Consider the following 16,802-nt stretch of genomic DNA (forward strand, 5'->3'; position numbering starts at 1 on the left):
TTATTAGAATTTAAATGATTTCATTTATTTATTTGCAATGAAATCATAAATATCTTATATCAGTGTTCATAAATATGTTCCGATTTTTTCTTAATATCCACAGTAATTAAAAATCTTATTGAAAGCATGTGCTCGTACTCACATTTTGTTGTTTTAGTTAAATGAAAAATTTTGGAATTTGTTGAAATTAAATCAAATATATGTCAATGTCAAACTCTCCAAAAATCGTGATGCCCTCTACTTCTAAGTGAACACACTGGAAATTGATTAGTTCAAATAATAGTGCATAAACAAAATCATTCACGTTATGTAACGATTTTGTTTTCATTTAGAATTTAATGTCCCGATAAGAAATTTCTTTTCCAAAGAAATGATAAAACGACTTAATTGCTTTTAAAAAGAAACATATTTTTTAGAACAAATATGTGACTTTTGTCGAGAACTTGTTTTAAGAAAGAGTCGGCCGCTGTTTGAATTTTTTCTTTCTCCGTCTCTCTCTTTCGAAAATCAGAAGGATACTTAATAGCAGAAATCTATGGAAATATTCTAATTGTCTGTTGTCAGTCTGGTGCGCGCTTATGAAATTCTAAATTTACCACATTAAAAATCCACAAGTGGCACTAAAAATAGTAAAAATAAAAAACTGGGTATAGCTCCGATCTACCGCACACAGTTCTAAAATGAGTTTCTTGGTTTCGAATACGGCGGTTTCTCAGAAAGTACTCAGTCGTATGCAAGTTCTTATCGTTTTGGTGGTAATAGTGGTGGAAATTCTTAGTGTTCATAGTTTTAAAAATTCGTGTCATTCCGGACAAATAGGTATTGCCGAATTCGATTTAAAATTGAGATGTGGAGAAAGTCAACTTCCCTGTGGAAAGCCGCAGAAAAGGGCTATGCTATTAAGGACATTATTGGAATTGAATCTCACAACTCCTACAACACCTAATATGGTTATACTCTACAGGTACTTTCGCTATTTATTATCACCAATATATAATAAATAATTTGAGAATAAAAACCGAAACACGTTGTCGAAAAAATCACTTTAAAAAACATCAGCTTAAGGTTAAGAGTGACTTTGACCGCGTAATCAGTAACTTTTATTTTGTTTATTCGGGGTTAAAAGCGACTAGTAAACATTTTTCTGGTATTTAAATTAAATGATAACATTACAAAGGGTATTTACAAAAACAAAATCGACATATTTTTATTTAAAAATGTAGTCTATCAAAATTTAAAAAAAAACGCAAAGAATTAAAAAGTAGACGTTGCGGTTCCTTTGAAGATGTTTTATCTCGTTTTAAAGAAGTTGACAGTGGCGTGGTAAATTTTCGAATACTGGATTGCAAATTAAAGTAAAAAGTTGTAATCTGAAAAACTTGGAATATTTGTCTTTATGTTAGTAAAAACTAAAAGATAATTATTTCCGATTATACTTATATCAATAATTTATTGAAACTTGAAATATATGTTAGAAGTAGGTGTCGTTTTATTAGTTTCATTTTTATATACAAGGTGTACCAATTTTAATACGAAATACAGTATGAGGGTTATTTTAAGAGATATCAAAAATGTTATTGAGAATAATAAAAAAATATATTTAGGGTCTCGAACTATACAGAGTGTTACAAGGCTCGTTACGTTTTTTTAAACGAGAATATGTATATTATACCGATTAAATATCGTTCATATTTTTTTATGCTTATGATTTGAGGTTATGTTTCGTTCTACAGCGTCATTTGAAAACTATAGACACGGTTATCTGAAAATCATATTTAAATGATGTATTTGATTAAAGTTTGATTATCACGAGAGGTTGGCATCTTCAGAAGTTGCTAGCAGACTGCTAGCCAACTACTGGAGAGATAGAGGTTCGTTGGGTTTTTGTGAATGGAATGGGAACATTATTCCCTTGGGTTGAGGAATATTCTAGGTTTGACCATGATATAGGAAAATTTACCTTTGCAGGGCTGCAGTTGTGGTCGATTGAGGAGTGTAGAGTGGTGTGATATAAAATGGAATAAAAAAAGTAAAAAAAGAAGACAGACAGTTTTGGTCCTCTGCAAGGCTGGATTTGTGGTTGATATTAATGTCTTTTGTTCTGCAATAGGCTGAAAAAGAATAAAAAAGATTGAAAAAAAAAACAAAGGAAAAGTAAAAAAAGTTCGAAGCAAACAAACAGTTCACAAATTGTAGTGATATTTTTGATGTTTTGTTGTTGTTTTCTATTTTTTTTTTGATTTTTTGTATTATGTTTTTTTTTGTGTCCAGTACACCTGCGGCTGCATTATTCTCTATCGCCGACTAATTGGCTGGTGAATGTGTTCACCAGGTTGCAGGAAATCCTCAGAAAACCCGCAACACCGTGGATGAACTTGACGTTGACGGTTCGGTCGTAACCATTTTTGCGAGTGTCTTTCTCAAGTAGTGACGATCGTCGTCGAGTATTATCTTTGTTGCTTGGGGCGATTTTAGCGTTTGATGTACCTTCAGTGCTTCCTCTGCTCTGTCGAAATTAGATGCATGCAAATTAATTTTTATGGCTCTCTAGTAGAGTCTGGCCGGAGAAAATGTATGTTCTTTGATTCTTGTGTTTATATACCTTCTTGTTGTTCTTATGTATACGCGTCCATATGTGCAGAATGTGCGGTAGATTACTGAGACATAAAGAGGGTTTTTGGCAGATCTTAGGCTTTCATTTATTTTCTTTGTCGGTTTGTATATCGTATTTATATTTCCTTTTTGGAAGTACGATCACGATCACTTGCTGGGTGACACTTGTTGTTTCTGTTTTTTTCCGTTCTGCAATGATTTTTTTTATTTCGTAATTCAATTATTCCCCAGAGCACTTTTAAAATTTGTATCGAATGCCTCTGGTTCACAGTTTCTTCTTGGTATTTTAGATAAAGTTTTTATGATACCGAATTATTGATATAGTTGGTGGTTTGGAACTCGGTGTAGATAGCGTTCAGTTGAATGTGTTTTCTATACGCAATGCGTCCAAAGTACCTTCTGAACGGAATATTTTGGTATATATTTTATTTATGTATGTGAGATATTCGTGTTTCTCTGATCGATGACTGAATACTAGAAAATAACACTGTTTTAATAAACTTTGGGTATAGGGAATCCTAACAAAAATTGAAGTTACATAACCGAAGATTCTATTTATGCTATAGAATACGTTTGAAAGAAGAAAGAAAATAAAAGGTCCGAGTTTCTGATCATCCTGAATAAAAAAAAGAAAATAATATAAACTTAAATTTTTTTTATTAATTTCTCCCACGCTATGTGCAAATGATATTTTTTTTAGCTAAAATTATAAGAGTATAGAAAGTTTTAGAATTCAATTATTATCCATGGGGTAAAATTTAAATCAACTGACAAATATGTGAAATTGTAAGGTTAGGTCACTCCCAACTAACTCCCCAGATTGGATCGATCGCTTTCTATTCCTCAATGGTCTTATATAGTGTATCGAATTTGCTATTTTTAAGAAATTAATTTCTTTCGAAATACATTCATAAAATATATTCAAATCAAGTTTCTGGTTTTCATATAAAATACCTAGTTATTATATGAAATACCAAATTGGATACGTTAACGGTAACATGTCTAAAACCAAAATGCTGGCAGCACTTTTAATTCGAGACAAAAACTTCGTCTGTCTTCGTTAAAATTTATTTACATGTATTTTCTACTCGAGAAAAACATAACATTTCATTTGAGTAGTCAAAACATAACGTTTCTATTCTAATTTTAGTTTTTAATTGAATATTTTCGTTTAAATGAATGCAATGTGTCGAAAATTGACATCTCGAAGTTATTAGTGGAAATTAATGATGTTAAATATGTGTATGTTTGGATTTAATTTGGAATATATAAGTGATCGTTACAACGTCTGATCAAATTACTGGATTTTAATTTAAAACGATATATGTAGTACGAGGCACATTCGTAAGTTATAGAAAATTCGATAATGATCTACTTTTAATGCTTGTCACATATGGTTCGTTTCCGTATAAGCTAAATACGTTTAATAGCATTTGTATAATGATATCGATATTGCTGCTGAGGTCCCCAATTTTTTTTCATATAAACGGAGAATTTGATAAATCTGCTCCCAAAAGAAAATTTATACAAAAGTGGACAATATACGATTAATTTAATTTAATAGCATCTGAAAGCTGACAGACTATGTAGTATTTTTTGAATTATATTTTGTATTGTCAAAAAGTTGTATTATTACGTCATAAATCTTAAAAAGTCCAGTAGTCGTTATAATGTTTTAGATTGTTGTAGACAATCTTGTAAACTCTTTCTATTTCTTAGGAAACAAAGAATTAGGCGAAAGAAAAAAACAATAAATAAGGATTCTGCTGTCTTCAAAGAAGTTTTTTTTGGTAAAATAACTAGGTAGTGTAATACGTTGCCCACAACTTGCTTAGGTTAGAAAGAAATGAATTTTAATATAATGATTTTTTCCATCAACAACCTTAGTTTGAAAAAGAAATATAGAATTTAAATTATTCGCATCCACATTTCATTTGACGCATTTCATCTAATAAGTAAAGCAATTGTAGATTATCACTTAGTTGCTTCAAATCCATCTCGCACGAGTTGTTTGAATATAAATTTTGTATATACTTTTTTTTCAATCTCCGATAGGCTATAAATAAAAGACAAGTTCATATAAAACAATAATTTTATTACCAAAAGATTGGTACACTTACGGTTATTTTTCGACATAATCAGAGATTGAGATATTTGTCTTATCTGTGGATAAGCTTTTCAATACCCCCTTCAAAGAAAGTTACCGCCAATGTAGCTTAACCGTTCAGTAATAATAGATTACAAAACAAACCTTGAAACTTTTGAAAATTCCGTAAACAAATTAGTAATGGTGAATGTGCGGTTTTCTTCAACCTTCTGCCAACTCGTTGAACCAGATCATTTGAAACGACACCCGTCATCATGCACATCATTACGGCCATCTTTCGACACCATTTACGCACAACACCATCACTCATGAAGTTTTCCCCATACACACGACTCATTCTCTGATGGATTTCTGCAGCGCTATGGCCGTCAGCCTGTAGAAAACTTAGCAATTCACACTTGGCGGAAGCATCAACAATAGCGGACACGTTTACGTGGCTGTAGCACAACGCCGACTGACACTTGAATGTCAACAATGGCAGAGTGTGTAGTGCGAGAGCTTCGCATTGTAGACAGCAGGGAATTATTCAAAATTGAATAATCGGAAACCAGCAGATTAGAAAAAGCAGTTATGAGCAGCTATTCTTTATTTATGTTATTTTATTCTATTTTTTGCTGCACTAATACATGTTTTTAACGATATATATATCATACAAACTTACAAGTCATAGGGAAACTCGATACTACCCTTAATTTGCTCCAAAAATATTAATAACTGTTGGATTTAGAAGACTGGATCATTCAAAAAAGGTAAAATTATCCATATTTGTATAATGGTCCGCTCTATCATACATTTTCCTAAGAAAACCGATATGTACAATCTCCATAAAATCAATCTTCATATGTTTTCTGCAGCTTCTACTGCTGCCATTTTTGGAGTTCTGTTAAGACTTTAAACCAAAAAAATGTCTTGTTATTTATGAGGGCAGAGACAATAATATTGTGTAATACCTATAGCGATAATTATTGTTCATGCTTTGTTTTTTCACACAAAATTGCTTGAATTATAGGTTAGGAACTGTTTACCTGAAGATTAAATCAGTGTTAAAGTTGATGTTACGTTTATTTTATAAATAAACTATAGAAACGATTTTTTTTATAAGTAATTTTGTTTTAGGTGCGAAGACAGCGGATGTTGTGCCCGAAACCACGAAAGATGTTCAAACAGTAGTGCAACGGAGCATCAAATAAATTTCATTACTAACACAGGATTGCAAAAATCAATGACGATATACAACCACACCGCCTGTTCGTGTATGTACATTCCAGAGACGCAGGAATGCTTTCTATAAATATCCAGTCGATTAGAAGTATGATAAATAAATATTTAAATAAAAACACAGTATTATACGATGTTATGAGGTGCCTTCGATACAGGTGCTAAAACTAAAAGTCAAAATATAGAAAGGAACATGTTTTAAGTAGAGAAGACAAGAATCCAATTTAATGCAAATTGGTTTTTGCTAAAAACTCTTTATATTCTAATAATTGCACAAAAACGTCCAAGACAAGAATAAAAATACGTTATTAGAAAAATTTTACGGAATATATGAATTTCAATGTAAAATTTATTCATCCAACTTGCTTTTTTGACTGCTTTCTTTAATAACAAAATTGATCAGTATCAGAGCCTGCAGTACACAAAATTATATTTTTTAGATAATATTTTATTGAATTTCAAATATATATCACCAAGAATTTGATTAATAGAACTCTTGATCTGGAGGATTGGTATTAAAGTAGATTCTGAAATACTAATACTGTTTACAGGAACTGCTCTATTTATTAGATTCGAAATTAATCAGTATATGGGTGGGAAGTTAACAAAATTTTATTTTTTATATGATGTTCTATTGAATTTGGAACATTTATAACCAAAAATATGATTCATAAAACTCTTGACATGGAGGTTTGATAATAAAGTAGATTATGAAATATCAATACTGTTTACAGGAACTGCTCTATTTATTAGAATCGACATTGATCAGTATATGGGTGGGAAGTTAACAAAAGTTCATTTTTTATATGATGTTCTATTGAATTTGGAACATTTCTAACCAAAAATATGATTCATTAAACTCTTGACATGGAGGCTTGGTAATAAAGTAGATTCTGAAATATCAATACTGTTTACAGGAACTTCTCTATTTATTAGAATCGACATTTAAATATGTGAAGAAGAATCACCAAATAAATACTACAGTAAGGGTTCAGGGTATCAAATTTTTCATGTTCAATCGAGTCTTTTGAATAAGTTAATGGTATTAGATTTATCTTTGGTAAAATACGATCCCGTAGGATTTATAAATCTACTGGTTCATGTTTGGAACTTCGATTTTAAATTGTCCCTACAATAAAAAAGTCCTTCCAAGTCCATCGGAATCAAATCAGGAGCGTATTGAGGCGGAACGTATAACGTATTAACAATAGCGGAAAAATCTGTTGTAGATTGTTCCGGAACGCTACTTACCTTAGTAATTTTTTTATTATGGTCTGATGTCAATACAGAGTGGCCAACTTAATGAATCGTGACGTTTTGTTAAAACTCATTGGTTAATATATCTATACTAAAATTAATTTGTATATTCCGTATTTTTTTTCAGCTCTCTATATTATGTTGCGGACGAATTTATAAATGATTAAAATGTATCAATCATGATGCAAGAAATATTTCAGACTGTACTATTGAAAATTTAAGACTAAAGCAGGTTTCAAATGTTAATTAACGTTGTATTATTTATCTTTGTATGATGGGAAGATTCTATTTTTGATAGATTTTGAGATATTGAAGTTTTTTTATTATTTCTAAAGCCTGGACCCTAAACGAACTTTATATTTCTTGCATCAACAACGTTTTTATTTTGATTTGAATGAATATGAATGAACGTGTGGTGTGATCATAAAGACTTTAGTTAAGAATCAGTATTCTAAGAATCGATGTATATATTTGGTATTATAGATTTAAGTTTAAGAAATGAAAGTTATTTATTATCATTTTCATTACCGAGGACTACTTCAATATGACTAATTGCAAACTGTAAAAGTTTAATATAAAAATTTCGCAACTATGTTGTACAAAGTGGACTAACGAAAAGATACCGGGAAGAACATTATTGGCAATTAATTTTTGCACTTTTGAAATAGCCAAGGAAAAAAAATATCGTTTTCAAGTCACCGTAATCTTGCTGGCATTCCTAAAATATTAAATTTTCAAAAATTCTTCGACATATAGGGCGGGGTATGTTACAAATTTCTTTAAGAAAATCCTCATTTCATGGGAGTATTGTTCTTGGTTTATTCACGTAGACTTGACTTTTGAGAAAATCCCATCGAAAGAAATCAGCTAGGTGTGGGCCATGAATACTTCTGTACATGAATATTTTATTTAACCATAGCCATTTTGCTGCATTCATGTTCTATTGCTGTAATCTTCAAAAATATGTAACTACTGTTGTGAGAAAAAAAACGTAACGTCTTTGGTGTTTCAATTAAAGGTTTTCTCTATTCCAAAATCTGTCATTTGATTTGTTGGCTTTGACTAAGCAGAAATGTGATTGCACTAACTGTTTATAGGTATCTAGCGATTATCCAGAAAGCTCAGGAGGGTTTTAGTGTCCACGAATTAATCTACTGCTACTTCCATAGCTTCATTGAATACTGAATTCTCTTTTTATTTTAAAAAGAAAGTCACCCAAAAGTTCTCAATCAGTTCATGTATTGTTTTACAAGAAATATTTCTCACGGTATTAATCTGCGTGAGAAGTGGTCAATCTTAAAGCAAAGTTGACGTGAATTTTACGTCAAAATATTTTCCGTAGTTTTGACCATATTGTATGACAACTATTATCACTAACCAAATAAAAGAGAAAATACGGGTTTGTTGTTAAGATCTTCGTAAAATCTATTTTATGAAAAATGTTGTGTCATTCGAAGATTTTTTCAAATGAATAAAATTTAAATTGTTTCTAATAATTTTGGTATGTTGATAAAAATAGTTGCGTAATTTTTTTATTGGATACTTACAGTGAAACAAATTTTAAAATTACGATATATACTGTAAATGTTGAAATTAATTTTTAATTGTTTTTATTTATTATTTAAAGTAATTTATCATCTTTTTAGGAATTACAAGACTTCGCATAATGGAGAACTGTCTATAAGAACATGAATATTTTCTAAAAGTATAAATTGATTGGAAATGTGCGTTGTATAGCGAAAACTGTGAAAATACCCAAGTTGAATTATGCACTTAGCTTTTTAGATACCAACTCTACCCTCCTTAGTTTTCTAAAAGCGATCTACCAAATAAACATTATTATCTAAGCCATCTGCCACTGGCCCATTTATAAATTAAAACAACTATTTAGCGTCAACAACAATACAATTGTTTTAATCTATTGCTGGATTTATAAAAGCCCTTCTACCATTTAGTGGTGTAGGGTGTTGATTCCATTCAATACAATTATAAGCTAGGTTCTTTGCTTTTTTCCAGTTTATTCCTCGTTCATTCAGTATTTTCTCTGTCAACCTCTCTTTCTGTTTTTTCCAATTTCCGTTTTCCATATTCTTTTAAAATTCATACGTTGCCCCCATCATTTTAGTTGTCTATCCTCTATTTAACTAATGTAAATTGTATATTTAGGTCTTTTATTTTATCTATGCTTTGTATTTTATCGTTTTCTGTTACTCCTTTCAATTTATTAAGGTATTTCATTTCTGTAGCCTGAATTTTATTTTTCTGTCGTTTTGTTAATACCCAAGATTCACATCGGAATGTTAGAATTGGTCTATATATTGTTTTCAGTATCCTTAGTTTGGTATTTCTGGATATTTTTTATGAATTTAATGTTCACGGCGTAATATAGTTTATTGATTTTTGCAATTCTGTTATTTGTATCTGCATCTTGCGTCCTGTTTTCGTCTATTATTGTTCCTAGGTATTGGTAGTGTTTAACTTGTTCCAGTGTTTGTGTATCGATTCTTATATTTTTCTTTTCTTATACTTTTGTCTTGTTCTTGTTACTGCTTTGCTCCACACTTCAATATTTTCTTGTAACTCTTCTTCTTTATTATTAGCATGACATCGTCTGCAAATGCTCTTTCATTGATGTCAATTCTTTGTAGTTGTAAATGCCCCACACATATTTTTTTACTCCACACAATGCATATATTTATGATCTAGTCTATGAATATGAAGAATAGTAATGGACTTAAACTTCCCCCTTATCTTAATCCTATGTTTGTAGTGAAGCCATTTCATATTTTGTTGTTTCTCATGACCGCATTCTCTTGTTTTCATAAATATTTTGTATTATCTTATATCTTATAACTTCCACCAGTAATTCCCATATTTTATGAACCAAATGTAAATCCATTCTTTTAGAAATTTCTTTCCATCCTTTTGTATAAACAGAATTGAAAGGTTCTAAAGCAAATTTTTATTCATTTTGGCCGTTAAGTACCGTCACATCAGTAAAATTATTTTCCTTATTGTACCTTTCGATGTTCGATGGAGACTGGCCATCTTATTTTGGAAAGAATCAGCCGGCATGTAGCTGCTCGTAGCGGCGTTTTTCCTAAATTATTAGTATTTAAAAATGGTAACTGTCCATTATGTCCCATTTCATCAGTAAACTTTATGGAAGGCCAATTTTAATTGAGTTTTAAAATGAAATATTCCACATTTGCCTTTTTCGTATCAAATATACCGAAAATATCATCCAGATACCTGTACCCTTGGAAAATAGTGATACTCTCAACTAATCTACTTGGAGGTACTTGACCATAGGTGTTCCTTCAGGTTGTTTGTAAAATTAGACTAGAAATAGTTTTGCTTCATAAATATTTTCCTTAATTGTAAATATTCTTCTATTATTTTTTCCAATAAGGACTTGACAACTTTTCAACTTTTTTCAAAATAAAATGAAAACCATTTTAGATATTTTAAAAACTTTATTATCGAGTTGAAGTACATTGAAAACATTTATTAATGGAACTTGACTTCGCTCATATGGTCACCGCGGGCACGTTTGCAGCGGTTGATTCGTTGGACCCAATTTTCCATGACTCGGCTGCTATTTCGCGTTCAATGTTGGCTTTGAGCTCTATCAACGTCGTCGGCTTATTAGCTTAGAACAATCGACTGGTCCATTTCTTGAGATAACACGCTCATCAAACTTGTTCTCCAATAAATCGATTGTAACGTGTGCTGTGTGGCTTGTAGCGTCGTCCTGTTGAAACCACATGCTGTCCAAGTCCATATATTCCAATTTGGGCCAAAAATAAACGATAATCATGGCGCGATAATGATAACCATTCACAGTAACGTGGCGACCACACCAAACAGTTATCTTTTGTGGATAAAGTGGTTTTTCATTAAGCACATATGGATTTTCACCCGCCCGATACCTCATACCGATACGTACGTCGCTTCGAATGGTTCATCGGCTTCAATTCTTGAGTGAGCCTGATCTTGTATGGGTGTAGAGTAAGATCCTTACGCCAAATTCGCCATAAAGTGGTCTTGGCGATGGCCAACTCTTGAGAACGCCGTGGAATTGACTGATTTGGATTATTTGCTACGGACGTTTCAACGGCAGTGATATTATCGACTCTTAGACCAACTCGTAGTCTCACTAACACGGCAAAATCACACAAAAATACATAGACTCGAACTTTTTCACTGCCTGTCTACTAGGTCAAGAATTACGACCGAAAATTGTAGTTAACGCTTTTGAAAGTAGCGGCCACCGACTCCGAGTTTCTGTAGTAAATTTTCAAGATTTGCAGACGTTGTTCGTTCGTGTAATTCACCATGATGAAAAGTTTATGTTTACTGAATAAACTGGCAACGACAGTTCGATGTTAAGTGAAAAGGTGCATTCACAAACTAAATTCAAAATTTTCAAGACCCTATTGGAAAACCTTTTATCTGCTCTAACATTATGGGATTTCTGTTAATTCAATACTGCTATTATTAAATGTCAATAGTAATATAGCTTTTATATTTTTAAGAGGTCGTAGTGTCAAATTACCTTTGACCAAGTCGATAGATTTTTTACATCGCTGCCACGTGGCCACTTTTTGGTGATTTTTTTTCCTAAAACGATGTAATTCGACTATTGTCACATTCAATTCTATTACAAAATCACTTGGATATGAAACAAATTATTTATCATTAGAAAAATACTTGAATTTGTATTTTTTGTTTCAATCTTTGAGGAATATTTAAGGTGTTACTTTAGATTGGTTTTATCTTTTAGAAAATATTTATTATATAAGTATTTAGAACATAAAGACAGTTTTCTATTTTGACAATTTAGAAAAAAAAAACATTGTTTACGTGCGTGTTCAATTAGAAAAATGGATTATATTATCAATTTTATTTAAATATTTGACAAAAAAATAGCTGTATGTAAATTATTTTTTAATCTGTGATTACTTAATGTCAATCCACTAAAACTGTTATCTGTAAATATTCACATTAAACACACATCCATCTTTTTATCTTTCTGTGACGTATTATTTAGCAGAATACAAAATTCTGCAAAAAGTTCTCTTGCAGGTGATACATAATAAATTTTTTTCAAAGAAAATACTTGGAGAAGTGTGGTTTAATACAAACTACGAATGTTTAACTTAAACCATCAGTATTTTAAAAGTCTGGGCATGATTGTCTTCGTCATAGACGCGTTTGTATGCCAATCTTTAAATTTTCCTAAGGTAAAGTTACTATGAATGCGAATTATGACGAAAATGTCATATGTCGAGTAAAAATTTTGATTCATCAAAAGCAGTTATACTGTGCGCGTTTTTTATATTCGTTTTTGGAGCACTGCAAAGATTTATTTTCTTTAATGAATCCCTAGATGTTATTGTTGTTAAATGGTGAAAAAATAGAAAATCGTATCTATCGTTTTTCCCACTTTTGCCGTGCACACAAATTTGTTTGATCGCTCAAATACAGTAGAACTCCAATTATCCGAATTATTGGGGACCGGGACCCATTCGGATAATCAAATATTCGGATAATCGGAGTTTTTTTTAAAAAAATTGCCATTGGAGAGAAAAAAAGCTACGTTTTGATATTGCACTATTTTTTTATTGAATTAAATGAAAGAAACATGATATTTTCACATGTTTTAAATATAAATAAAATGTACTTATGTACAAGTTTAGAAATAAAAATCATTGTTTTTCAAACATCTCAGTCAATGTAAGCTGTTTTGCGTTATTCATCCGTTTTAGGGCAGCCAGGTCACGCATTCGCTTGACGGTGAGCAGTTGCAAGTGGTCATACTCGGGCTGACGCTCCATCCACTTCAAAGCAGTCTCTAGGCCCGCAAATGCTTCACTAGCTGATGGTCTACTTCAACATCAGCAGAAAGTTCTTCTTCCACTTCCACTTCAACATCTTCTCTCACACTTTCAACAATTTTATCGTCATTGAGAATTTGAAAACCAGGGTCAGACGTGTCACAAGCCATCCACTCTCCTACATCTTCAGCACTTACTTCTGTACTACCAGGAATTTTTACAATCATTTTTCTTATTTCCTCTAGTGGCAACGCATCTGCATTATCTTCATCCTCTCCATTTTCTTGTTTCTCATTTTCTTCAGATTCTTTTTTTTTTTTTTGTTCTTCTCAGACGGTAGGCCTTTCAGTTTATTTCACGCACGTCTTAGCGTCACTTAGACTTTTTTTGGACAAATTTTTTTTTGAAAGTGATTCGGATAGTCGGAGTTCGGATAATTGGAGTTCTACTGTAATTTTGAAGACGTCGTGAATGTTCTGATATGCTGGCGGCTACCAGTAGAAAGACTCATTGGAAAAGAGGCGTTTGTTCATTCGAACGAATGCATCAGAACACATTTTTGTCTGATTTTGCATCCAAAGTAATCGTAGTGTCACCTATTTTTGTACTACACTTTCAATCGTTACTTCAGTGCCATAAATTATCATCTAGAGGAAAATGTCTGTAGCTGAGATATTTTTTGTTGTCAGAGAACGTATAACAGACTATATCTCACAAGCGAGGCGAGAGATTAAAGAAACGTCACAAAGCTCACAGGCTGCTACAAGATGAAAATATCGAGTGCTTGTATAGGGGTCAGGGATGCAGCTACTTACTAAGAAAACAGCCCTCTCCTATTTCACTTATTTCAGACAAGTCTTAGAGTCAGATGGAAAATCGAATTCTCCTAATCTCAACACCTTCTCACATTTTCGCAAAAAATCCTGTCCCCGCAGTTTAATAAAAACAATTATCTCGTTATTTCGTTTATGATAATTTTTCTCGAATTGATTCAGAACTCAAATTAAGTGAATTCATATATTATATTAAATAGTGGGTAAAAATGACATTGATTACAATGAAAAGTAGTAGACGTGGTGTGGTTGAGGAGTGAGATTTTATTTGGACCTCAAAACTTTCGTTAAATTCGACTTCTTTAACTGATTTTTCAATTTTCTCACTATCTTTGGTTACTGTTTCATATTATCCTTTTATATAACAAAAAAGATGGATGTATGGAATTTAAATGCTTTTTAAGTCATATTTGTTGTCTGTTTTATGTAATAGTAAAAAATTTTTATACTCGCTATTTATATATGTACATAAAGAAGTAAAATTATTTTCATAAACGCTTTCTTAACATAATATGTGTTTTTTATGCCTAAACGATTACGATCAATTATTCACACACATTCTTGATTCACATCGAAATAAGTCTATAATTTACAAACAAACAATTACAATACAAAAGATTTCTTTCTTCATCGCCAGAGTTCGAAGTACCAAAACACTTTTCTGGACACTGGCAACGATATCTATGGAAACTTGTCATCAGATACTGTAAAATACAAAACAATATTTGCCACTTATTCATGTCATATTGACCTTAGCAATCATTACTCCTGCTTCTAGGATTATACAGCACGATCCAACTAGTACCTAACCAACAGAATACATTGCCTAATTATTAAAATTCCACATAATTCCAAAAGGGATAAGTAGATATTTCATATTTTGATACATTCTTATATTTGTATATCACCAACAACTTCATATTATAGCCAACTAGGGCTATACTTGACTAATGGTTTTTAGCTGTAAGTGTGGATGACGCTATATAGTGTCTTCTGAGAAATGTTTAACCATACGAACCAACTAGCAGCTTAAGAGATTCCGAACGAGAGGCTATTACGCCACTCTGATGAGACGCAATAACGTCAAAACTAGTCAGCGTTTTTGATCCCCTTCCATATAATTTCAAATGCGGGAAATAGATATTCATAAATCATGAATATCACCAACAAGGATCTAGCAACAAAAATTGATATTTATGTATAACAAACTTTTAAATCAATCTTCATATTCGAACTAATTATCACTAGATAGTTGGTTGAGTTTTAATAAGCGTGAGTCTCTACTTCTTGGAAATATTCATTTTCTATTTTAGTAACATAACTTTTTGCCATTTTTCTCAATTGATATTAAAAAACTCAAATTCATCCAATTTATAAGTTATATTCAGTTGTCCTTTATTGTTTTTAACCACGAAAGTGGCAAAGGAGTGCACTCTATTGACCCTAGTCAAGTCTATCAATTTCTTTACGATATAATACTTTATTTATAGTCTGTCCAGAAAGGAGCTCTTCATTGTGAACCCGCCTAAGAAGCAAATGAGATTAGTTTCCACTCTCGACTTCTTGATACGAGCTTTTTTTGGATCATTTGATGATAGCTTCTGCTTCATTTCGAGGTCTGTTCCAAACAGTCTCCTTCAATTAACATTCGACTCTCCTGAAAAGTTTTTCGCAACCATTACTCATCACAAAATCTTGACTTAAAATTTGCGTTACACACAGCGCGTTCATGGTGTCATTCCTCGTGTTTCATTTCCATGCAGTCATGGTCTTCGAAATACTCCACGAAGTACTCGTGCATAGAAACACCACAAAACAATTTTAATGCTTTACTGTAAGTTTTAGTCGCCGTAAATCTTATTTTATCACGAAGTATTGCTGGAGATCTCGCTTTTCTTTCTGACAAGCAATATTAACAAACATGTACGAAAGTCACAGCTGAAAGAGAACTAAAGATCGTACGCAGCTGAAAAAAATATGAATGGATTGAGGGAGATTACTGCATTATGCGGTAGAAGTTTCGTTTTTGGGGGTTACCATAAGTGCACCAAAAAAATCCAATCCAAAATCCATTCTTAACCATCAGAAGTTGTATACAATTTTTCAACTATCAAAATTCAGTTAAGACATACCTTGAATTACAAAATCATTTAATTTTAGAAACGACTCCGGTCTTAAACAAGTTTAAAAAGCTTTATCTATTAATAGATTCAATATAATAAGATGTTTTTTTTATTAATGTTTAGACTACGAAACATTTCAAGTGCATTCATTTTCCAGACACATTAAAATAATCTAATATAAATGTAACAGATGGTTAATACTTTGCGTCACGTTTTTATATGTCTATCATATCAAACAATCCAAGTAGTATCTGCTTCTAATTGGGAAGACATCTATTTCTGAACTGTGTATTTTTTCAGAAGTAGATAAAATAAGTTTTATAATGATTTTTTATATCACGTTTGCTTTAAAAATGTGTATTTCGTTTATATTATAACTAAATAGAAATTAAAATTATAATTTCCCATGCTTCATTAAACAAAACGTTAATTGAATTTCTAAAATTTTCGCAAAGAATAATCCTCGAAGTAATAAACTTCTGATTGTGGGCACGCTTCTACAAAGTAATATATGTTCGAATAGTAGTTCTATTCTTAGTTTAAAGATAAAAAAATATAGTAAAAGATAAAAATAACAAAGGATTCTGCCGTTTGCTGCTGCGTCTCAGTAGTAAAAGAAGTACGTTACATTATAAATAATGTTATGATGAAATTTTCATGTTAAAATTGTATATAAATTATTAGAGCTTTTCAGAATTTACTTTGCAAATTATTTCAATGTAAATGTTTTTTTAAGAGGGTAGAATATAAATTATTTACATTCACTTTTTATTTGACGCCTGGCCTAGTTCAACTTTTTATCGCACAACCT

The 16,802-nt window shown here is 31.5% G+C and overlaps 1 long non-coding RNA gene across 1 annotated transcript; it reads left to right on the forward strand.

Annotated features, from left to right (window-relative positions):
* Nucleotides 1–414: 414 nt before the first annotated feature.
* Nucleotides 415–14,379, forward strand: LOC130441083 (uncharacterized). Its single transcript, XR_008909588.1, has 2 exons — nt 415–964; nt 5,837–14,379. It is a non-coding gene; the product is annotated as an uncharacterized LOC130441083 (long non-coding RNA).
* Nucleotides 14,380–16,802: the final 2,423 nt, after the last annotated feature.

This window comes from Diorhabda sublineata, chromosome 3 (assembly GCF_026230105.1).
Source record: "Diorhabda sublineata isolate icDioSubl1.1 chromosome 3, icDioSubl1.1, whole genome shotgun sequence".
NCBI lineage: Eukaryota > Metazoa > Arthropoda > Insecta > Coleoptera > Chrysomelidae > Diorhabda > Diorhabda sublineata.